The sequence below is a fragment of the Dermacentor silvarum genome, chromosome 2 (genome assembly GCF_013339745.2).
Source record: "Dermacentor silvarum isolate Dsil-2018 chromosome 2, BIME_Dsil_1.4, whole genome shotgun sequence".
NCBI classification, from domain to species: Eukaryota; Metazoa; Arthropoda; class Arachnida; order Ixodida; family Ixodidae; genus Dermacentor; species Dermacentor silvarum.
Genome location: NC_051155.1, coordinates 55646848 through 55671350, shown reverse-complemented (window position 1 = coordinate 55671350; position 24503 = coordinate 55646848). Strand labels below are relative to the sequence as shown.

At 45.9% G+C, this 24503-nt stretch overlaps 1 long non-coding RNA gene across 2 annotated transcripts; it reads right to left on the bottom strand.

The window, feature by feature from the left end:
- Positions 1-320: 320 nt before the first annotated feature.
- On the bottom strand, positions 321-24156 carry LOC119441486 (uncharacterized). 2 transcript variants are annotated; one of them, XR_007465485.1, is made up of 5 exons: positions 23683-24156; positions 16774-16878; positions 15746-15921; positions 3268-3443; positions 321-803 (listed from the first exon to the last, which is right to left on the bottom strand). It is a non-coding gene; the product is annotated as an uncharacterized LOC119441486 (long non-coding RNA). The 2 variants fall into 2 exon arrangements; XR_007465486.1 differs by lacking the exon at positions 3268-3443 and having other exon boundaries at positions 322-803.
- Between the last annotated feature and the right edge of the window lie 347 nt (positions 24157-24503).

The following is a 24503-nucleotide window of genomic DNA, read 5'->3' as shown; positions in this document are numbered from 1 at the left end:
TCAATGTTTTCTTTGACTAGCCTCACAGTTATGCCATCAGGTCCTGCTGCTTTCGCAGTGCTTAGATTGTTTACAGTAATAAGTATCTCCTTCATATCAATGTCATGCATAACAAAAGAATTAACTATAGGGGTGACAGAATAAGTGGGCAAGGTATGATCAGGAAGCATTTCTGCTAGACTAGGGCCTATTTTTGTGAAATACGTATTAAATTTCTCAACAGTACTTTCTGTTAAATTATCAGGAAGAATGCTCTGGGTGCTAGACTGGGAGATAACTTCATTGTAGCATGCATCTTAAAGGTGCCCGGAAATACTTCTTGAACGTAGCAGTAAGAAAACATTGCTGATCTGTTAACGAGGCTCCTGCGAACATGTAAGCCAAAAATTACATTGCAATGCAAGCAGCAGTGAAATTACCATCTCGTGTCAAAAGCAGTGAAAAATCGCTTGCTCTCGCTTCCACCATGCCGTCACGCAGCGTCATCACAAGCAGCTGGACCCACAGCAGCTATCGGCTGATTTCATGATCAAGAGCACATTTTCAGTAATACAATTATTGCTCATTTGAGTTAAGTAAATGAAAAATATATGTCTGCAATCTCGAAAAGACAGGAATATAATCTCATCCTTGCACTGCCGGTCTGCAAGTTGCTGCATCTCCTGTGCGTGTCCTTAGAGATGAAAAGTGTAGCGTAGATACTGTGGCCGCCACGGGGCTGCTGCCGCGAGCCGTCTTGCCATCGAGACGTTTAACCTTCAGGTGCGCCTCCTTGTGAACTCCCCTGCGTAGCCTCCAGCGCACTAGTGAAAAATAAAGAAGAAAGAAAGCTGCTCATCGGTTCGATAACTTTGCTTGAAGGATTTAAAAACTTTTTTGTGGCACGAGATTCGCGAGGCGACGTAATTTAATAGTGACGTCATTCTATGATTAGTTAGAAAAGTGTTTCAGGGCCCCTTTAACAAAGTTACAAACAAATACAAACATACCACCCAACACTCCTGTATTGCGTTTCTCTACCTGTGGCACGTATCACGTTACAGTGATAGACCACCGGTTGTGTGCCCTAAGAGTTTATTGCGTGCTTGATCTTCGAGATAACAACGCTTACCCACTAACCATTGGCCAAGAAGCTGGCAGTAAAAGGGCGACAGAGGAGGTAAAAGCCTAAAGGAAAGAGCATGAGAAGGAAATTTGGAAATTGTACATATACGCACGGTTACAGAAATCACACTGAAAGATCTCAGGTTCTGCTTGGGGTGTTGAAACTTATGATTTGTGCGCATTAGTGCTTGGCCGAATATTGAGGTACAGCTTGATGTAAATCGGGTCGTCGGTGTAAAATCGCTGTATTATTAATGTAGTGCTGATTTTTCTCGTATTATCAATGTTGAACTACTTGGAATGCCATGTCCACGTTTGTTGTGCCATTCCGCAAGGTGCTCAGTATAGCATAGAAAATAAAATAGACTAATTACAGCGAGACTGATATTAATGGGAAGAACTTGCGTTTTAGTAAAGGATGGCAATTTTTGGAGGTAATAAAATTACTTCAAATAGAATTACCAATTTTGAGAAGCATTCAAGTATTATTTCAGGAAATTAACATGGTATTCTGTGCCATGGAGTTAGTCACAGAAGGCCATGCAAGCATTCTTGCAAAAGCATGACCTGCGTATCTCAACGTGTGTTTGCTCTCTCATCTATACTGCAGTATTACGGTCATTTAACGTTACACCAGTAGCAAAACGAAGATGATGGTATCTCGTGGCTATCACCATCAGCATTGGAGTTCCATATAAGGAAGAAAATAAGGGCAGTCATGATGTCGGTCTCGATCATTCACAACCCCCATCGTTCCTTGTTCCAAGGCTCATTGTGTGGTCCCTTCAAGTTTCAGAGTGGAATAAGTACTCTAATGAAAGGAAAAGCCAACTTTTCACCACAACTGCCAAGATGTGACCAGTAAAGCACCTTCAGTAGAATTGAAAGTTGGGCGAGTCCGTGTTCCTTCATCTTTGGAAAAGCAAGAAAAAACACGAAGTGCAGAGAAACGGCACTAGACAGCACTGTTTGTCAATTGAAATTTTTATTGAAGAGAACAGAATATAAAGGCTGATTTCAAATTAGTGGAAATTTTGCATGCGTAGCTGTCGCTCGTGTCACACAGCGCTTGTGTTTTTTTTTCTTTCGCTAACCCTTCATTTTTTTCCTTTTCTTTCTGCACTTCAGTGTTTTGCGCTACAAAAATATCTCGCCATAAACTTAGGCCAACTCGCCCAAATTGCTATTCTTATCCAATGCAAAGCAACTACATCGACAATAAAACAAGCTTAACAAACGGCTAGAGCCTAAAGATCATGAAATATCTGGAAATGATATTTGTTTTCTTGACAGAGCATTGCTTGGTTGGCTTACACAAGCCTCTGCTTCTTTTTTTTTATATAGTATGCGTCTATTATTTCATGTGTGCACTGATCCCCGATGCCTTTGAAAATCAATTTTGTTATTGAAGAAATGTACATATCTACATTTTCAGCTGTGCACTGTGAAGTGTAACAGTATCTTATATTTGATCATATTTCTGTGTCCATTAAGGCGCACGTTCACACAGCAACCAATATGTATGGTGGTGTGACAATGTAATTCTATAAACAATCCCTACACTACATGGTATATATTGATTTCTGTGACTCACACGCATCTCTGCCAGATATTTCTTTTGTTCATTCGTCAACAAGCTGGCATATTTTTCTTACCTGAACACATGGCGAAAAAAAAAAGCCACACTCATGCCAAAGTGCGTCACAATATTCTTAATGTTGCGCAAAAATCCATGCATGCATAGACGTGTAGCTTTCTTATTTAGTTTGGCTTTTTATGTGTTTGCCGTCCTTGCCTCCTGCCAATTCAATTTTACCCACCTCGTCAGCTTCTCGCACACGACCTAACAATGTAGTCTGAGTATCCAGACCACCGCAGCCTTGTTGTCTGAGATCTGAAACTATCTTCCATCTTATAACAGCATAATTTAGTGAGAGCGGAATGTATGTAGGATGTTGCGATATTATGTTTGATCAGTTTCAATTGGTGAGACAGGAAGTTAAGGAGCGTTCGTTTTGCCATTAAGACTGTATATCCAGTACTGGCACTATTCTAGTATCACTGTCACATGACTCGACCATGGGTATGAGACACTGCACACAAGCTCAAGTCCGAGTGGTTCGCAGAGGGGCCATCGAACGGTGATGAAGTGCGTGCACACACCTTGCGCTGTCCTGCAGAGATCTTCTGGACTCTCGCTCTCACGGTCATGCCTAGCACAGGTGGAAGTTCCAGGCTTTGATTCCCATGAACAATGGTTAAGTGGACACTACCTCACTGCACCTGCTGGGGCAGAGCGACAGCTGAATCACAGGCCAGCCAGCCATCACCCTTTCCTGCTGCAGGTAGAAAGGGCAGAAGAGCGGGGGCAGGAGTATGAATGAACACCTCCACAAAGACCATGGACCATGCCATAATACCCAGTGCCAATATTATCCACGTAAACTGCCACTGCAGGGTGTAGGGGTGCACGTGAAAACTCCATGCGACGTTGAATTGAACTCTGTTTGGCACTGCAGTCCTTGCCTTTGAGAAAAGTTTTTCTCTAAGGACGAGTTCAATTATTCATTTTGCCACACGGAAAAAGAAAAAAAGGGGAAAAGAAAGGAAGCAGCCTATTTGGAACTGTTATAAGCACTCTAAGCATAGAGAACAAGAGCAAATTAACAAAAACATTGCAGGCATTGGCCACAGTGTAGCAGATGGCAGACACGAGTACCTGCCCTGAGAGTCCATGCGAGCAGTGTCTGCAGCGTTCCTGTGGGCTGCAATCAGGGCTAGTTGACCATTTGCTCTATGAAAAAGAAGCCGCCACACCTGAAGGAGCTACTGCATGCAAGCTGGGAAATGCCTGTCCCGTCATGTGTAAAACAACACTTCTGCACCACCAGACGAGGTCAGTGTACCCGTTTACCAGTGAGAACTATCCGCAAAACAAGAAGCTACAAAAAACATCTCGCAAACACATCGCAACAACACGCAAGAAGGTGCTATCCCAATGCGAAAAAGTACCTACGGTGAAAATGCAGAAAAGTGTGTCACTGCATTGAAAAGCACACAATACGGTATTGCAAAGCTGGGAAAATATTGACAGGCACAGCCAGCCAGTCTCCTCTTTGCTGGCACAGCTACAGCCAATCGGCAGCGGCTGAAATGGATATTCCACCATGTGGACTCTTACAGAATACCCCTCCAGGACAAAACAGGTGTAGGGAGCCTCAAGTGCCTCTCAGCTCGAAAGCTACAGAAAAATTTATACTTAAGATATAAAATTCAGCGACAAAACTTGTGATGCACATCTAATGCCTTACACTGATGTGTTCTAAGGAAACTGACATACAGTATAGACCACTTATAACGTAACCGCTTATAGTGCAGGACCGGATATAGTGCGGTCTTTTCAGACTCCCGTTAATTTTCCCATAGCACTCCATGTATACACGTATCGTTTATAGTGCAGTTGCGGGAAACGAAATACCGGTTACAGTGCGGCTGCCTGGGAGTACGGAAGAAGTCAACGGAGAGGGCGAACGCTCCCCTCAAACGGGCGTCCCAAGGAGTGCTCGAGGAAGAGAGAAAGACAAAGTGGAGGAGAAGGGCACGTGGTGCGAACGAACAGCCAGTGATTGAGGCTGAAACCAGAATCTCGAGTGCGAGTCGTGAAATATCGGGGCACGTATAGCGAGCGAGGGCCACGAAACTGCCAACGCGCGCTTCACGATAACGGCAGTAAACGAAACTTCAGGGAGCGGGCGGCGCCGGCACAGCACGGTGAAGGGCGCACGCGGAGACCGTGGAATGTGAGAGAGGAGGGCGACAGGGAAGCGGATTTCGCCTCGGCAACTCCGCCGCTTCGGTGGCTCCTCTCGCCCTTCCTCGTAGCTCCCTTACTTTCGACTGTCACCGTGCGCGCCCGCCGGCCGGCCTGGCGCCAGCTCCCCGAAGTTTCGTTTTCTGCCGTTATCGGGAAGCGGGCGTTTGGCGGCGTGGGCAGTTTCATTGGCCGGCCTGGGGCAGCGCCGCTGCTTCCCGCTTCGCCGTAGCTGCAGCGTGCAAGGTCAACACGTGACTAGAAGGTAGAGAAAGCATAAAGGAGAAAGAAGGGTTCACTGCCATTTTCTACGCGTGGCTACGATAGCATGGCTGAGACGTCGGCCCGTACATGCATGTTCCGGCGCAACGCAGAATCGGCGACCTTGCCATTTGAGTGAGGGTGAAATTTCCGCCGCATTTTTTTCTTTTTTTTTTGTTTTGTTCGCGCGCGACATTGACGGGTCTCTCCTAAGCTTTTACTCTACGGCGGTGCCGGAGCAATGCCGGTTGGAGGCGCCGCCGCGTGATTTGGTTCGAATTAACGAGATTTGACTGTACATTGAATGCAAACGTTCTAGCCGCATTCCTCGACTGTCGCATATGCGTGGTGGCTCGGTGCACATGTTTTGCATATGTGCGGGTCTTGAAAATTGTTGCTTTGGTTATAGTGCGGTACCGCTTATAGTGCGGATATTCGCGACTCCGGCGACTTACGTTATAAGCGGTCTACACTGTAGTTTCCTTATTTACAAGCTTTCACTCGCGCGTACCTGGCCCAACACATCTTCCCATATATTCAACAGATTCGGACGAACTGGGCTCGCATGGACCCATAGTCCCGCAGACGCAGAGATGTAATCAGATGCTCATCCTCAGACTCAAGCCCACTTGACTTCACACAGACTAAATCCTGTACAGTGAAGCGAATAGCTGGTCATCTAGAACGTTTCTCCACCTGACAGAAGCGGTTACTGCGTTTCATTGACATATATATTCTCTGGCAATTTTTGAGAAGCGTAGTTAGTGTCTTCCTTGGTTGAAGGGCCAGTGCGGTGCTCCACTCAGTGGACTAGAGGATCAGCTTCGAGTCCAAGATTGTTCAAGAACATGGGGTAAGACTTGCGCGTGAGTATCAGTTTTGCATGCATATGCAAAAGTCGATTCACAGATAATTTCGCCAGCCTATAGTCATTGTTGCACGCTTGGTTAGGGAGAGATGTCCCAACTTAAGAGGCCCCACAAACTTGATATGAGCAAAGGTGCTGTCTTTTAACAATTTAGTAATTTATAACTTGATGCATACCAGTACCACGACAGCATGTTGGCTGGCCGACAAGGCTTTAATGATGCAGTACTGGATGGCTCTGGATTAATTACGAATGTCTGGGCTTTAAAGTGCACTCAACTATTGAGAAACAAGCATTTATGCATTCTTCCCACATTGAAATGTGGCTTGAGCAGCTGGCCATGGAACCTTTGACCATGTGCTCAGCTGCAGAGTGCCACAGATGCTAATCCACTGTGGCGAGTCGTGTCAGACTCACGCCAACATAATAACTATTGGGGCCTCAAATCTTTTCAGAAAGGACTAAAAAGCCTGCAGAATTAAAGGACATCACCTTATAAATCTTAAATGAGAATTTTTCACTGCATCTATTAACTGTCACATGCGGCCTCTACCGATGCTTTGCAGCCTTCCCCTCCGCTCCCGCATTCCTATACTCGGCTCAAAGCTGTGCAGATGCAGGATGATGACTACGTCATCACTGCACTCAGCAGTCGCATCAGTATGGCCTCAAAGATTGGTTTCTCGTGCCATCGAATCTCAAAGGCTGCAATATCGCCATGGTATTCTGCATCACCAGAGGGGCATGACCATCCTATCAGTCCTGGCGGAGGCACTGCTCAGTCATGACGTGTAAAACAATCTGGCAAATAGCCGTTGTGCTTATGATTGCATAACAATAAGCAAGAAAAGGGGCCACGATTACAAGAAGTTTAAGGAAAAAGCAGCCAGTCTTTTGAGAAAAACTGCAGGTTTCAGCAGGTGAAGGTAGCACTGGGATAAGATTTTGCTCAGGTGCTCACATAAAAGCACTGTCTACCAACTAGTCATGTATATTGACCATGTTCAAAAAGCATTAAGGGCTCCTTTAATCAGTTAATTAGCCCTTTATGGACGAGTGTTGCCTACAGGCAACATACCAGAAAAAACATTTTTTTTTCTTGTTGAGTTTCGGTATTGGGTATGAAGTTTCTGGCTAAATGTCTTTGGCCAATACTATTTGACAGGCAGCAAGCGTCAGTTGTTGGTTTAGAGCAGGAGCACTCGATGATGAAGAAGGAGTTTGGCAAGTGATTTGCCTTCTTTTGAAAGCACAGTAAGAGGAGACAGACCGATGCAAGATCTTCGGCTGCAGCTGTTACACATACATTGTAAAGCAAATGAAATGTGCACCTTTGTTTCACATGTAATGAGAGCTGTCAGAACAAATTCCAAACGAAGCCATAGGTGACTTGGGGTGAAACCCACTCCCATTTTCCTGCCTGGTGTTTCCTTCCTATTGATGAAAAAGTTTTCACGAAATATTTTTTCTTTTCATTAATTATGCTTCTTCTCCATCTGTGTTGCACATTTAAATAGAATTTTTTTTTCTGGTATTCATATATCTTGTCCTTAAAGGATTGCTATTTATAACTCATGGACGTGTAGGTTAAGTTGGGCTAGTTTGTTGGTGAACTGCAGCTTTAACCCTTTGAAGGTTTTTGCCGTATGTGTACGGCGGCGTTTTTCTGTCCCGCAAGGTCTTTGCCGTACGGGTACGGTTTCGATCCTCCGTTTGAAATTTCGCGCCATAATGACGATGCATGCTCAACGGGAGGTGCTGCAACCTTTTAGGACTTACAAGAAGCGTTTGACATTTGTGCTACCTTCTTGCGGAGATAAACAGAACTGATTTCTAGTTTCAGCGCGTGCGTCGCGCAGACTGCGGCAACACCCCTTTCGCGGTTTCGGTTTTGCCGCGTGATCGCAACGGAGGCGCACAAAACGTGATTTTTCGTTTTGTCGGCACTCCCTTGAAGGGGCGGCGGAAGTTGATTTCTACCTTTATTTGCGCTGCTTTTAGCTTGTTTATCAGCGCCGCTCACGAGGTATTCTTGCTCTCTGCGGCAACTCGCTTACGCGGTCTCGGTTGCGCCGCGTGATCGCAACGGAGGCGCGCCAAACGTGACTTTTCTCTCTGTCGGCACTCTCTTGCAGGGGCGGCGGAAGTTGACTTCTATTTTGATTAGCGCTGTCTTAGCTTGTTTATCAGCGCCGATCACGATCACGAGGTATTCTCGCTCTCTGCGGCAACGCGCTTACGCGGTTTCGGTTCCGCGGAATGATCGCAACCGAGGCGCGCGAAACGCAAGTTTTCTCTGTCGGCACTCTCTTGCAGATGCGGCGGAAGCTTTCTACCTTGATTGGCGCTGCTCTTTGATTGGTGCTACCTTGATTGGCGCGATAAGGCGCTGTGCATAGAACCGTGTTTCAAGGAATGCCACACTCTGAAATATTATTGAACACTTGGAGTTCTGAGTGATGCCGACATCAAAATACTGTTTCTAATTTTTTTTCACTATTTATTCCCGACTTTATACATTTTTTACATTCAATATCTGCAATAAAGTAATTTGACCATCTGGCAAAGTTTTTTTTTCAAAATAATTCGACCTTCAAAGGGTTAACCTTACTGTGACACTGACCATTGCCATTCAGTCTTATCGCCTTGAGTGAACTGTGAGCGTGTCACGAACTGGCTTCTGTTGGTAGAGTCAAATGCCTGTGCAGCGAAATGCACGAGTAGATGGAAAGTTCTTCACTATGCAAGTCAAGCCACCATACAGTGGCTTTCTTTGTCCCATCTCCTCAGCCATGTGATGTAGTACATGTCTGGCACAACAAAAGACTAAAAGACTTCATCCTCCCGGACAATGCTTCCATTAAATAGACTCTACATTGGCCGGTTTTTAAGGATCTCCAATTTTGTGGTGCAATCAAAAGCCTGCCATCGAAAGTGTGCATACCTGCCACAGTTTCTCCGGGAAACATGTGAAAATTTCTAAACATGATATTTTTTAGGTCTGCAGGATCCCTCAATTATAGATAAATGGCTATCAGCAACAGTGATAAATGACAGGGATCATCATCATCATCAGCCTATACTTATGTCCTCTGCAGGATGAAGGCATGCAGTGGACATGACAGGGATAGTGCAATGTAAATAATTGAAAGGGAAGCCAGTGCAGCGCATGCAACAAGAGAGGCAAGTTTTTTTAACTAAGCGATTGAAAGCGCTTAAGAAATGTCTGCGAATAGCAATTCGCACCTTCTATAAAGCTAATAATTCACTACGCAGATTTTTTGTTTTGTTTTGTTGATCATTCAAATACATTCCAGCTACCCGTACAATTTTAGTATGGGCGGTGATGGTGCTTGATGGACAGCAGCACCATAGCATCGCCCATACTGTGCATTCTGAGCAAATGTGTGTGAAAATGCATATTACACATGTCAAATAATGTAAATATTCTTTTTTACCAAATGAAGTTCCCAAAACAATTATGTTACACTTTGGCCATACTATGAGAATAATTAGTATTGGATTCTATACCTGAAATTAATTTTTCTAGAATGTTCGTATTCCACTCAATTTGGAAATTTCAATATTCAAACACTTCTGGTTCTGAGAAAGGCCAACAACACCAGAGAATGGAAGGGATACGCGGCACTTCTCGACGAATCCTGAAGGAGCATGCATGGAATATGTGAGCTGAAGTGCCAGGTAGACAATAATCATCATTAGGCCGCGAGTTATAGGCAGATGATGATACGTGGTGCAAAAGCTGTACAGATTTTCAGCATAAACTGTAGTTATATGTACACAAAAATAAGTTAAAGGCATGAGAGGCCTCCCCAGTGGTAATGTAGAAGTAAAGTCTCATGAAAAACAGAGCAGTATTGGCAGCGGCTAAAGCGTGCATCACCTAATGTCCTAATAGACGACAATTTATTTAGTTCTAACCTTACGCAGTTAAAAATTAAATTATGGGGTTTAACGTGCCAAAACCACGATATGATTATGAGGCACGCCGTAGTGGGAGACTCCGGAAATTTGGACCACCTGGGGTTCTTTAACGTGCACCTAAATCTAAGTACACGGGTGTTTTCGCATTTCGCCCCCATCGAAATGCGGCCGCCGTGGCTGGGATTCGATCCCGCGACCTCGTGCTCAGCAGCCCAACACCATAGCCACTGAGCAACCACGGCGGGTAACCTTATGCAGTGAACGCGTGTAATGTTCCCGTGAGATTCTGCATCAAGTAAAAGATAATGTACTAAAGGGATAAAACCCATTTTGTTTCTATCATTTTGAGACATGATCTTTCTACTGCCACCGCAATTTGACGACATGACAGAAGAATAAACTTACTGGACAAAATTGTAGAGGCATTCTTTAGCAGATGTGTTAGATGTTTTGAACACTAGTAAGGTGACAGGAAATGTAGGTGTAAGGTTAAGAGACAAAAAAGACGGCGGTGTGGATTGCAGAGCAAATGTTATTCTAGCCGACCTTAAGCAAGACAAATGGAGCTGGGCAGGTCATGTGTTCTGTAGATCAGATTGTTCAATCTTCTTCCTCGTTCACCCACTATGTCATCATCACTTTGGTGCTCCACTAAGTTGCCGTGTTTGTACATTGACCGCTCTTTCTGTGTGGTCCTTCGCGGGTTTCAACAAAATGGTGCCACGAAACCCGGGAGCAGTATCAATTAATGACCGAACAGCTCTCAGGACCGACTGACGACAAGCCCACGCATGGATTCGCCGCAAGAAGAGCGGAACTGATTGTGCTCATCCACCCACCGACTGCCGCCTGTTACATGGAGGCCGAGCTGGGCATGGATAGGGCACTTATCAGAATGACGGTAAGCCTCATGTTCGAGAATATCGACGCGGCACACAGTAAGGCCACAATGCCACAATGAGCAGCCAGATAGAAATGCTTCAGGAGAGGCTTTGTTAAATTGCTAGATGAAAAGATTGAAGTGCTGACTTCTCATGATGAAATACATGAACAATGTACTTTTCAGGTAGACTAGAAGGATAAATTGGTTATGCTGAAGTTTAAAATTACACTTGCTATTGAAATGACACAGAGTGTAAACAGAGAAGATGTGTCACAGATCTTTGGAAGCAAAATGTCCTCCTTATTACTCCTGTGCTTTGAAGTGTTGCAAAAAACAGAACCGGTAAAAGATTGTAAGACGAAAGCTTCAAGCCATGACCAGGTTGATGAAAGTACAAGGTCAAACAGCATAAGGACAGGAATCTTCAATGACATTGTAGTACCTACTAAAAATGAAAGCGCCGTTCCTAAAACCTGCAGTAACATCGTTAATCACACGGATGATGGAGATGAAGGCAGCTATCAGTTGATGTCATCATCTTGGACTTTAGAGCCGCGTAGAAGGCACAACAAAAACAAACTAGAAGGAGCTCTCGTAGCCTCAATGATACTGAAAGAGCTGTTCGACAGTGTGCAGGACATGCAACTGGTTAAAATAGCAACACACGGTTTGACGTGTCTGATGAAAAGTCCGGGAGCGCATGAAGCCCTCATCTTCACCCGAAAAGTTACTGTACTGTCAATGCCAAACAACGTGTTATCTTGACAATGTGGACTGTGATGACTCCCAAACAAGAGAAGTTCAATCAAAATTGACCAAAACAGATGCCGATGACAGGAGGGCAACCGTCACAGTGCGATCAACGTAGAAGAGTGTCGGCCCACTACCCTGTCTCTCGCTCTTAGAACCGACTGCTTAACTTCAAAAGAACCATATGTGGCACAAACAACCAATGTCCGACTAGTAAGACTGACCGATGCAGATATCCAGTAAGGCAAGGACCACGATGCATGAGAGCCCAGACACCATCTGTGCAAAATCAACGCAGTGCAAAGGCAGAACAAGGTGGCCATTTTGCAGAATGTTTCGCCGACCCTGCACATCACATGAAGGCATTCACACCATTGCTAGAAAGACCAAGCACCGACCCCAGTGTCAGCACCTGGTATTTAATGCTGAACAACGTTGGTTAACTCCTCTTCGAGCACACAACTGGATTATCAAAACGAAAAGAAGCCGAACCGCGCCTTGGAGAAGACAATGAAGTTACGGAGCAGACTGGGCCAGAGGCTAGTCATAAGGTGAATTAACACGAACAAGTGAGCAACACAGCCTGTGTGAGGTTTTCCTCACTAGAATAAGCCACTGGACTTTCTCGATTTCGTACGAAGTCACCGGACTGTCTTTTCGCAGACGATACAGAGGTAGCACTTTCTTGTCAGGGTGGGGAGTGTGTTGAATCTTCTTCGTCGGTCACCCACTATCATCATCATCCTTTCTTGTTCAATTAAATCATCATGTTTGTTCATCAGCCACTCTTCTCGTGAGGCCCTTCGTGGGTTTCGGCAAAACAGATAAACAGTAAGAGAATGAGTGCCAAGAAAAGTAATGACAGTTGAGGATCATAGTGGTGGGATGAAATCAGAAAACGGGCGGGAATATCATGAAGTTAGCTGGCACAATACAACCCGGGTTACCGTAATTGGAGATTGCTGGGAGAGGCTTTCATCCTGCAGCGGATACAAAACATGCTGAGGACGATGATGAATGTCTTAATACGAATACAAGCATAAAGCGGGTGCTGAAAATTTACATTCATGTCGTGCCACATTTTGTACTTTGGCACTAAGGTAGAAAAAAAAAATATCATACAAATCCACACACTTTGTGGGAGTTGGTCGAAGTTAAACTGGTGAGCAAGCAAGACGACATGGCGCATCTCGACAGGAGATGCACAGCGGACTTTGGCAACGAATGCAAGCTGCAACTGTCAGCCCCGCTAAAGCGGCAGAGAAATGCAGTGCAGTGCTCCACCCCCAACCGCAGCCTCTAAACTACCGTACGCCAGAAAGTTCTCGAGCAACAGTACATATCAAGTCTCAAAGTGCACTTGGCAGGAGAGAGAGAGATAAAACTTTTGTGTCCATGATGGGGTCCTGGGGTGGCGGGGGTTGGGAGATTAACCCTCAGTCCTCCTCTTCCTCAGACGGCAGGAGAAGCATGCGTGCGATTGAAGAGGGATACTTCTCTGACCAAGAAAACAGGTGAAAATGCCAAATAAAGTTATCTGCTTTAAAGCAGAATGATAAGCTTGAAGGTATATATTTGTTGCAGTGAGAATATTGAGGTAGTGTTCGTTGTTTCGTGTAATTCCATAAAAAACAGAACTGGCACATCTTTAGGGGTACTACAGATAGCTATACTTATAAGCTGACTCATTATGAGTGTGCCTTCCTGTGCTGCGCCAATCGGCAAGACATGGTAAGCAAAATCTGGGAGGGATCGCGAGAAAGGCTTCATGTATATATATACAGTATAGACCACTTATAACGTAACCATTTATAGTGCAGAACTGGCTACAACGCGACCTTTTCCGACTCCCGTTTACCCTCCTACAGAACTCCATGTATACGCATACCGCTTACAGTGCAGCCGCGTGAGACGAAATAATGGTTATAATGCAGCTTCCGTGGGAAAATCTCGCCGACAAGCGCGGCAGCGAGCACGCTTCTCAGCAAGGTGCATGCTCCCAATCGGCTTATACATTATTCAATGCAATCAAACTCTCGTTAATTCGGACTTATTTGTCTACACATTGGTTAATTCGGACTACTTTCGGAGCGCCGCAAATGTGTGACGCAAAAGAGCAAGAACGGTGCTAGCGTCCAACCAAAATGAAACGGTGGAGTCCGCATCGCCACAGCCATCAGTTGAAATCGCACATGAATGACAGCAACGCCGGAACACTTCGAGACTATTTGTGTCTTTAAAGTCTGTATTCTTGCGTTTACCGCCGCGCATAACAGTGCGTTGGCCGCGGGCTTTCGTAAATGCGTAGTCGTCATCCACGATCACGTCGATAGCGGCCACGGTTTTCTCCGCAGCGGTTGCGGCGAACAGTAGTTTACTTTTTACTCGGTACGCGCGTCGGCCGAGTGCCTAAAAAACTGCGTAGTCGCCATCAAAGATCGCATAGATAGCGACCGCTGTCTCGACTGCAGTTGTTGCAGCGATTGGTAGTTAATTCGTCCAGACTCGGTGTGTGCGTCGGGTGTGTGCCTTCAGCACCGCAAAGTCGCCATTCATAATCGCGTCGATAGCGGTCACAGTTTTTTCCGCAGCATTTGCGGCAAACAGATGTTTCGTTTTGACTCGGTGCATAGCTGTCGAGCTTGAAGAGCACCGGCTACATCGCGATACTACAAAGTGTGTCTACATGCTTGGTCTACATGTTTTGCATACGTGCAGGGCTTGAAAATCGTTGTTTTGGTTATAGTGCGGTACCGCTTATAGTGCAGATATTTGCGACTCCGGCGACTTACGTTATAAGCGGTCTACACAGTGCAGACTTCTTATAACGTTAGTCGCCGGAGTCGCGAATATCTGCACTATAAGCGGTACCGCACTATAACCAAAACAACGATTTTCAAGCCCTGCACGTATGCAAAATATGTTGACCAAGCATGTAGACACGCTTTGTACTGTCGCGCGCACATCGCGATTACGTTTTCTCCAGCTGGCGAAAACATAATCGCGATGTAGCCGGTGCTCTTCAAACCCACCGTGGTTGCTTAGTTGCTATGGTGTTGGGCTGCTAAGCACGAGGTCGCGGGATTGAATCCCGGCCACAGCGGCCGCATTTCGATGGGGCGAAATGCGAAAACACGCGTGTACTTAATTTAGGTGCACGTTAAAGAACTCCAGGTGGTCCAAATTTTCTGGAGTCCACCACTACGGCGTGCCTCATAATCAGATCGTGGTTTTGGCACGTAAAACCTCATAATTTAAGCTCAACAACTATTTGCCACAACCGCTGCGGAAAAAACCGTGACCGCTATCGACGCGATTATGAACGGCGACTTTGCGGTGCTGAAGGCACGCGCCCAACGCACGCACAGAGTCTGGACGAATTAACTACCGTTTGCTGCAACTGCAGTCGAAACCGCGGTCGCTATCTGTGTGATCATCGATGGCGACTACGCAGTTTTCTTGGCATGCGGCCGACGCGCATACTGAGTGAAAACGAAACTACTATTCGCCGCTACCGCTGCGGAGAAAACCGCGGCCACTATCGACGCGATCGTGGATGACGACTACGCAGTTACGAAAGCCTGCGGCCAACGCGGTGTTATGCGCAGCGATAAAAGCAAGAATACAGGCTTTAAAGACACAAATAGGCTCGAAGCGTACCGGCGTTGCTGTCATTCACGTACGTTTTCAACTGATGGCCATGCGGACTTCGCCGCTTCGTTTCGGTTGTACACTAGCGCCGTTCTTGCTCTTTTGCGTCGCACATTTGCGGCGCTCCTCGAGCTCCGAAAGTAGTCCGAATTAACCAATGTGTGGCCAAATAAGTCCGAATTAATGAGAGTTTGATTGCATTGAATAATGCACACGTCGGCCGAGAGCACGCACCTTGTTGAGAAGTGTGCTCGCTGCCGCCCTTGTCGGCGATATTTTCCTGCGGAAGCCGCATTATAACCGGTATTTCGTCTCACGCGGCTGCACTGTAAGCGGTATGCGTATACATAGAGTGCTATGGGAAAACTAACGGGAGTCTGGAAAGACCGTACTATATCCAGTCCTGCACTATAAACGGTTATGTTATAAGTGGTCTATGCTGTATATACAAAATACACAAAAGCATACATACAGACAAGAATTGGGCAGATAAAGGTCGTCCGCAGTACTCCGAGATGTCAAGCCACCATTTAGGGTCATGAGGTGCAGGGATCCATCAGATGGTCAAGGTGACATTTCCACGACAGCCACTTTCACAGCGGACTGTTTGTGTACCGATGTCGGACAGTGAACAAGAAGCTTGCACTCCTTAACAAGAACACAGAACAGGAACGTGCTTACTCAGCAGTCAGGGCCAACATACTGAGCAGACAAACTGCTGCGATTGAAAGTTTGCAAAGAAGCAAACAGATGACCTACAGAACAACTGACTCACTTTTGTGCTACCACCGACAAGTAAAACACAAAGAAGTGAGGGCTAACCGAAACACTTCCATTTCCTTCTGCTTTTGCCCCTTTGTTTAATAATGCCATAATTTCAGTGAAGTGTAAATTGTGGCCAGTTAGTGATACACCGTTTAGGATAAATGCGCTCTTACGCACAAAACCAAGAACGACTTCAAAACGTCACAGGAAACATACTACACAGTACAAACTAACAACAGTTGTTAGCTTGCGCTGTATGGTGTGTGCTGCCTCTCAATATGAAGTCATTCTTGGTTCTGCGCAAGAACAGCCTGTTTATACAAAACAAAACATAATTTAAGCTCATACCCCCCCCACTTCAGGCCTACACAAACTCCGGAAACTGGATATGTAAGGGTAAAAAAATCACACTTTGGGCACTGTCTACTAAATTTTGTGATTTCGAGCTTGTGGCGGTTTACTTGAGCCGCGAAAACTCCGGTGTGTTTCGTTACCATTTCTGTCTATTCAGAACAGTGCAGTCTATTCAGCCTTCTATGTGGCATTTCAGCCATGCATGTTCTTCACGCATCACTTCGGATGCACTGTTTCTCTTCCGAGGGTTCATCAGCTTACCTGCACCAAACCAATTGGCGTGCCTCCACGCACAATCTTGTTTATTTTGCACAGATACTATATGACATTTTTTAGCTCTTCTAGCCACACTAACAGCCTCGCTGCACAGTGCCTGCTCACCTATTGGCCTCAAACGTGGCGTTGCCTGCACCGCTTGAGCATGGTATTCCTTTGCCTTGGACTCGCCCCTGGTCTGATCAGAAAAGGTGCCTGGCCACGAAGGTACTAGAAAAAGAAATGAGGCAAGTTAGTGAAAGACGTTAAGGTATCATATCTTTACTACGGTCATTTAAATTTCTTCCAGCATTGTCTGAACACCAAAGCAGGAACTACAGAGCACCAGTGACAGGCACGGAAACATTGAATAGTCAGACGTAAAATGGACGCTGACCAAGAACATAAGAAAGAAAAGATGTTTCGGCTCTCATACGGGGGCCTTGTTCACAACAAGGCCCCTGTACAAGCCTTGCTCCCAGTACGAGCGAGGCCTTAGCCCGCATACTTTGTTCTTTTGGTGTGCACGTGTGCACATGTTGCACACGTGTGCTTTTGGGGCACATGTGCCAGCGAAAAAAACTTAAAAACGTGCTTGTAAATGTCAAAGACAAGCTTCCAAAAGAAAAGTACCCAGGTGTTGTGCATAATATTCCTTTATGTTTTTGGTCGTCATCTGTTTTACCTTTGACTATGAGCAATCCTGACCAGACGAGTTTTCGTCGAACTCTTGATTTCACAAATGAAATATAAACATGACTGCAATTTCCTATTGTTCACAAGAGCAATGCACTCACTTTTGTTCAATGATGCGATCTGTCACTCCCAATTAAAGTCTCCATCTAGGCCCACTGTGCAACGAAAGGTTGTCCCACAGATCTCTATATAAACTTGTCCTGCTTCAGGCAGCATGTATTCTGTGCTCTGAATTATACTTTTCATAGCTGCCCATAATCTTCTGTCATGCACGAAGGAGAGCTTTCTGGTAGAAACGCAGCCTCTTGCGTGGGCTGATCTTCTGTTATTGTTTCACACTTTTAATATTTCAGTCTGAGAAGATGCAAAATAGAAGGCATGCGCTGTCGGTGTTTTGATTGATGACATTTGTTTGAGGGCTGTCATTCTAAAAATTCAGAGGAATAACTTTGTCAAGAATGGAAGACAAGGCATGAGCAGCTTTAGTGATAGAAGAACTTTAGTGCCATATAGAATATATATGGTAATATTCGCTCATAGGTCGCCAACAGTGCTGGACGCCAACACCGGATTTTCTTTGACACAGGGCCCTTAACACTATCACCATTAGAAGTTCTCAAAATCTCAACGGTCAGGTTTTCCCTCCCTACATTTTCAATGCAATGTTGTCCATCCTTAGCAATAAAAGATTACCTAGGCCCAAGTAGACGCTGTCAAAATCTATGACGTCAAGGCACCGTTGACGCAAGTATCTCGTTCTTGCACCTTTTCTGGCTTAGTAAGCCTTCTCTCACGGCAAGAGTGGCTTTTTTTTGGTATTGTAGGAACGTTATTTACTAACACAGGCTGAACTTACTTTTATCCTTGGTTACCCATTAACCCTGCCATGCCATTCTACAATCTTGAAGTCAGACTAAAGATGGCCCAATTTTGTGGTTCTGGAATCTTTCATAAAGTAACAATGTAGACAATATATTACATCAAGCGTTCATTACAAAAGTTTACCTAAACAGGACTAAACAAGAAAATGAAAGGAGATGCACTGCTGAGGGGAAAATGAAAATTGCAAAAGAATGAAAAGCACAGTTAACAAGCTGAGCACGTCGTTGGCCAGAATTGCACGGACGAACCAGGTTGTCCATGGCATGGACAGGGTTAAAGGGCCCCTCACCAGATTTGAGCATTGCAGACAAGTGCAATGCATAGATAATATGGTGACATCCGTGTGTGCAAAGTAATACACTAATGTCAAATGCGAATACAGCTAAAGATTCAAACAAAAGCCCATGAGACTTTCTTTCCAGAAGTGACCCTCTCTCAAGCCAGCAAGGAATGACATCCCACAGATGGCGCTTCCGCATAGCACAGACCATCTGCGCAAGGAGCACTTGTGTAATTAGTACGGATACTTTAATCTTGAAAGTACTGTATACTTTTCTTTTCCCAGATATTCGGAAGCTGCCTTACACAATGTGAGAATGCCTACTATATGCATTTCAAACCGTTTTAATTGTCTGGAATGATTCCTCTCATGATTCAGGCCATGCATGAAGACTGTTGCATTGAATAGACGTACGTGACAGCTTCAAGAAAGTGACTACCAATCAGAAATTCTTTCCTTTACCAGGCTATTATCACTTAGTTCTTATATGCATGTTAATCTGCAAAATATCTGTACACTTTCCTGGTTAAGGTCTGTTGTAAGTCATCTGTTCACCATCTGTTGCAAGTCATCTCCAATGTTGCTGAACAGGAAAATGTCATCTGCAAACCGCGGGGTAATGACATATTACCAGTTGATCATTACCCCTAATCCACCCCTATCTAGTATGTCTGACACTTGTTGCAAACAAGCAGTGAAATCTAATGGAGTAGTTTAGTCTCCTTTTCTTGCTACCTTCCAAATTTGAATTTCGCCCCTTTTACAGGGAAGCTGTATATGGTTACCACAGCAAATTTCCTGCATCCGTGTGTGTACACGGTCGAGTCGACCAAGAAACATTTTCATCTCCAGAGCTAGCGTAATTTTGAGTTTCCATGTAACAGAATTGAGTTTTCTCGTATGCTATAATTACAATCCGATGCTATCATGCCTGCAGGTTGTGTGTAAGTCGTACTTTACAAATTTTGTGATGCACTTTACCTTGAGAAATTGAATTAGTTCAATAACACACTTGCGCCAGGCGGAGGGTCTACTAGAATGAGGATATATGCTGCACTGCGGCACACCTGCGTGCGCTCGGGACGAACGTGTGTACACACGATGTATCTGTCCTTGATGAGTGGGCGCTCTGCCCATTGCATCAGTCGTGTAGGGTGCGCTGCAACCGTAATCGACATCGGGGCAAAGAACTGTTAAAAAATTACAGTGACGTTCACTTCGTGAACGTGGGTTACGCGCAAGCGTATGGACGCCGCAAACATGCACCGCTGCATTGAAGCACCAACGGAAAGGGGGCAAATGAGTTCGTGGACGCTACATTGACCTCGACGGTGTGATGCCTTGTGGTGGTGGCGCTTATATAACATCGGCAACAGCTTCGCCGTACATCCACTTTCACAGGGTGGAATGGAGGCGGAAATTTTTTTTAGTTTCTACAGATTTCCTGTAAAAATTTCTTAAAATATTCTTGTATTTTTCCTTCACCCCTTTATGACATAATTACCCCTTGATAACTACTGGTATTTCTAATGAATAAAACATGTTTTCATAATGTGTAAATGCGATATATAAAGGTTGGTTATATGTCACAGAGTTCTCATTCTCACTGTACGCGGACGATATTACGCTGTGGATGACCGGAGGTTCGGACGGGCACATCCAAGACACCCTCCAAGCAGCCATTGACCATATTGAACAAGTAGGTCACGACTTGAATCTTAGGTGCTCCCCCACCAAATCAGAGCTTCTCCTCCTGCCCCCCACGAGACACTTCAGGACATCGCCCCCGAATATCGAACTCACAGTTGAAGGGCACTCTATACCCCAGGTAGACAGGATAAGGGTGCTAGGACTTCACCCTCAAGGCAACTGAGCAAATCAGCGTACCTTGCAAGCACTACAAACAACAGTAGATAACACGCTACGCCTCATAGGAAGGATCTCCAATAAACACGGAGGGCTTCGAGAGAAGGAACTGATTCAGCTCATCCAAGCTTTTGTCCTAAGCAAAATCACCTTCGCACTACCATATATCTCACTCTCTAGGAAGAAAGCGGATACTGTAAACTGCTTAATCCGCAAGATACACAAAGTCGCTCTTGGTGTTCCAATTAGAGCATCTACACAGAGGGTGATGGCCACAGGCACAATTAATACCCTTGAAGAATTAACCGAAGCTAATCTATCATCGCAATATCACAGACTCTCCACCACTGAAGCTGGGCGTGAGATCCTGAGACAACTTCACTACGCTCCACCACTCAACGAGAACAAGCGACATCAACTTCCTCCGAACATACACGGCCAATACTACATCCAACCCCTACCCAGAAACATGCACCCTGAATTTCACGTCGAACGCCAGAAACTTCGAGCCAAGGCACTACAATGCAGCTATGGAAGGCGGAAGGAGTCTACTAAGTGGACGCCGCAGCCTATAACACTAAACATCGTTATGCTTTAGCGGTCGTAGGCAAGCAGGGCAACACTGTTCGTTCAGCATCAGTCAGGACCACCTCAGCGGGCGACGCAGAAGAGGCCGCCATTGCACTCGCATCAGGGCTACCTGATTGCGATGTCATCATCAGTGACTCGAAGACTGCTATCCGGAACTTCAGTAGCGGCTACATTACAAACCTCGCGCACTCTCTACTAGTCGCTCAGCTGTCGAAAAACTACATCGCTCTCATCTGGACTCCAGCACATCAAGGGCTACCAGGCAACAAAATGGCTCATGCCGCTGCTCGAGGATTCACGGACCGAGTGGACGGAAATGTGGGCCTTACCCCAGAACCCAATGACTCCCAACAACAGACCAATAAAGACGCACTCATCACAGTCCATGAAATTTGCACACATTACAAACACCAACGCCTAACGTATCCACCTCTCTCTGTGTCGAGCACGCGCCAGAGAGAAATATTGTGGCGCCAACTACAAACTCGCACTTTTCTTACCCCACGCACTTTGCACTTATTCTTTCCCGACACCTAAGTGTCGCTTCTGCCCTGTCCAGACAGCAGATCTCTCCCATATAATGTGGAAATGCCCCATATCCCCCCTGCAACCTCAAACCATTAATTAGTAGTGAGAAGCTGTGGGAGACTGCCCTGCGCAGCTCCAATCCCACCCTGCAGGACTGAGTCCTGAGGTGGGCTGAGGAGGTAGCGGAGGCCTACCACGACTGGTAGGCGGACGTCTGGCAGCAGAAGGTGCTAACACGGGAGCACACAGGCCTCCTCCTGTCCCCCCCCGGCCCCTCCCCTTTCTTAAAAAGGGAAATAAAAGTTAATTCATTCATTCACTTGATTGCTGTTAGCTGGTGCTGAATACACCGTTCTTCTTTCTGGGGTTTTGCATGCCAAAATGAGTTCTGATTATGAGGCATGCTGTAGTGGAGGGCTCAGGATTTATTCTGACCACCTGGGGTTCTTTAACGTGCACTACAACGCAAGCACACGGGCGCTTTTGCATTTCGCCTCCATCGAAATGCGGCCCGCCATCTCGTGCTCAGCAGTGAAACGCCTTAGCTGACTGAGCCACTGCGGCGAGTGAATACACCTTTGTAAAACCAACCTGTTCTCTAGACTGACCTAAGCCAAGTGCAGTGGTGGGAATGCCCTTCAGCGTTTTGGAGCAGCTACTGGAGCAGGCAAAACCTAATTTTGGAGCGCCTACAGCTGTGTTTGGAGCAGGCCTAAGCTTTCCACGAAAGTGCATGCAGAAAAACGAAATATAGGTTAGTGTTCTCTTTAGTTCCCATAATAATTTACTCGTAAAATCTAGGAGCAAGACAAGTGATTCGCTGCAACAAGCTACAGCGGCGAGCATACATTAACAGCGACATGATACTGGAGGTGCTGCGAAAACCAAGCAGGGAACATTAAAGGGACATTATAAAGAGAAACACTCCTCAATTTCGTGGTATTAAGTAGATCATTAGAACAGTAAATGAAGGTCACTGTCCTCAATAAATTTTGCGCCGCAATACCAGTGCTGGCTTGACAGCACGGATTTCAAAGTACTTTTTTGTACTTGGGCCATTGTGGACCCGTAAGAGCTCTTGAAATGTGCCAAGTTTCTAAGTAGTCTAAGGCTAAGTAGTCTTCCACTCTTCTAGGATGGAATGTAGTACAACTCTACCAAAGAACAGTTATCTGGGCCCGAGCCGTTGCCATCTAAATCTATGACATCACGGTGAGCTGGGGTGGGAAATGTGAGGCGGGGTCGCCAATAGTCTTTTGTTATTGCGGCTCTTCTGGCTTACGAAGCCTGTTTTCACGGTAAGAGGGACTATTTTGTTATTTATATAAGTAATTTACCAGTGCAGCTGAAATTATTATTTTATATTGACATTAAGGAAGGCTAACTTCATAGGTTTGATATTCTGCACATTTTGATTTCGTTTCATAAACCGTATCAGGGTTGGTGCGAGCAAGTAATGTTCTTTATTCTGCCACTGATATGCACCCACAGGAAATGCATATAGGGCTAGAGTAGTTGCTCGTTTGTGCTAAACTATGTCACCACAAGCTTAGCCAAAGGCACGTGTATCAGCAAAGACATAGTTGACAAAGAGCATGAACCGTGATCTAGTAGCTGATCACCTTGCGTTTGGTTATAATGCCGATTGCTAAATTAAATGACCTGAAAAAAAAAAAAAGATGATACAGTGAAACTATAAGTTGTAAGCAAGCAACATGAATAAATACGGTAGACACCAACCAACTTTCGATCTGTCTACAAAGCTCCATCAGCGCATTGGCCCTCGATGTATAAAACTACTGCGTCGATCATGCCATCGCAAAGCTAGCATAGCTACAACTCATTGTAGCCTCATGCACGCCTTACGGTTCGCGCGTGTGTATGTATGTATATATATATATATATATATATATATATATATATATATATATATATAAACTCATCGGCCAGTTCTCTCTGTCAAGAGGACGACCAGCGAAGCTGTTACGTGCAATGCGCCGGTATAGGCGGATACACGTACCCGTTCACGGTAGCGAAGCGGCACGTCCCACACACACGCACGTTAGAGACGCACTCCGATGACACATCGTCGATCGCGGTCGCAACGCCGTCACCGCACACTCGCGCTGCCCAGCGTCGCGAACCGTATACAAGCTAGTCAAATTGCCCGCGAACCAGAGACGGCCACATACTCCACACACCGGGGAAACGTTCCGAGGTATTTGTAGCACCATCGTCGGCGTTTTGCGTTCTCAGCCTCGCGGTATTCGGGGTCGTCACGGGCTTTCCGTTTACGAGCGGCGTCCGCCGCCCGCGTCTCGCCAGTTTGCCGCCTCCGGTGCTCACGTTCCTGGTGCTGTTCGCGTGCCTGCTCGTCACGCGCACGCTGCAGATCGTCCCCGGGCAGGGGATAGCGACGACGGGCCTTGGCGGCGTCCTGCCGCCGGCGCCGACATTCCCGGTTCTGCTCGCGCCGCCGTTCTTGACGGGCACGCTGCGGGTCTTCGTCGATCGGCACACACGACGGGCCAGGCTCGTCGACGGACGCACGATCGGCTTCCCACCACCGGCGCGCCCATTCTCGCTGTCGCTCCCGTCATCGTTCTAGGACAGAACACCCGTTCTAGAAGGACACGTTGTTCCTATTCCGTGCGCACGATACGCGGCCGCCCTCATGGAACCCATCATAGAATAAAGAACCAACTGAATCCATAGTAGAGTGACTCTATCCATAGAATCAAGTCAAGTAGAACCGCTCTAGAACAACTGCCGATAAGGTCGCTAGGCGACACTGACGTCACTCTATAGCCTTTCAAGCAAGAAATTGCCAAAGAAAATATCTATGATAATTTTAGGGGAAGCTCTTTGTTGTTTGAAGCCAGGATGGGAGTATTGCGGACTAAGATAGTGCGTGTGGAGAGGAAGAGGAAACGGCTGACCACCTCATACTTTTCTGTAAAGTGCAGTGCAAAGCAACGGGGTTGATTTTTTCAATGCATTGGGGTTTAGGGAC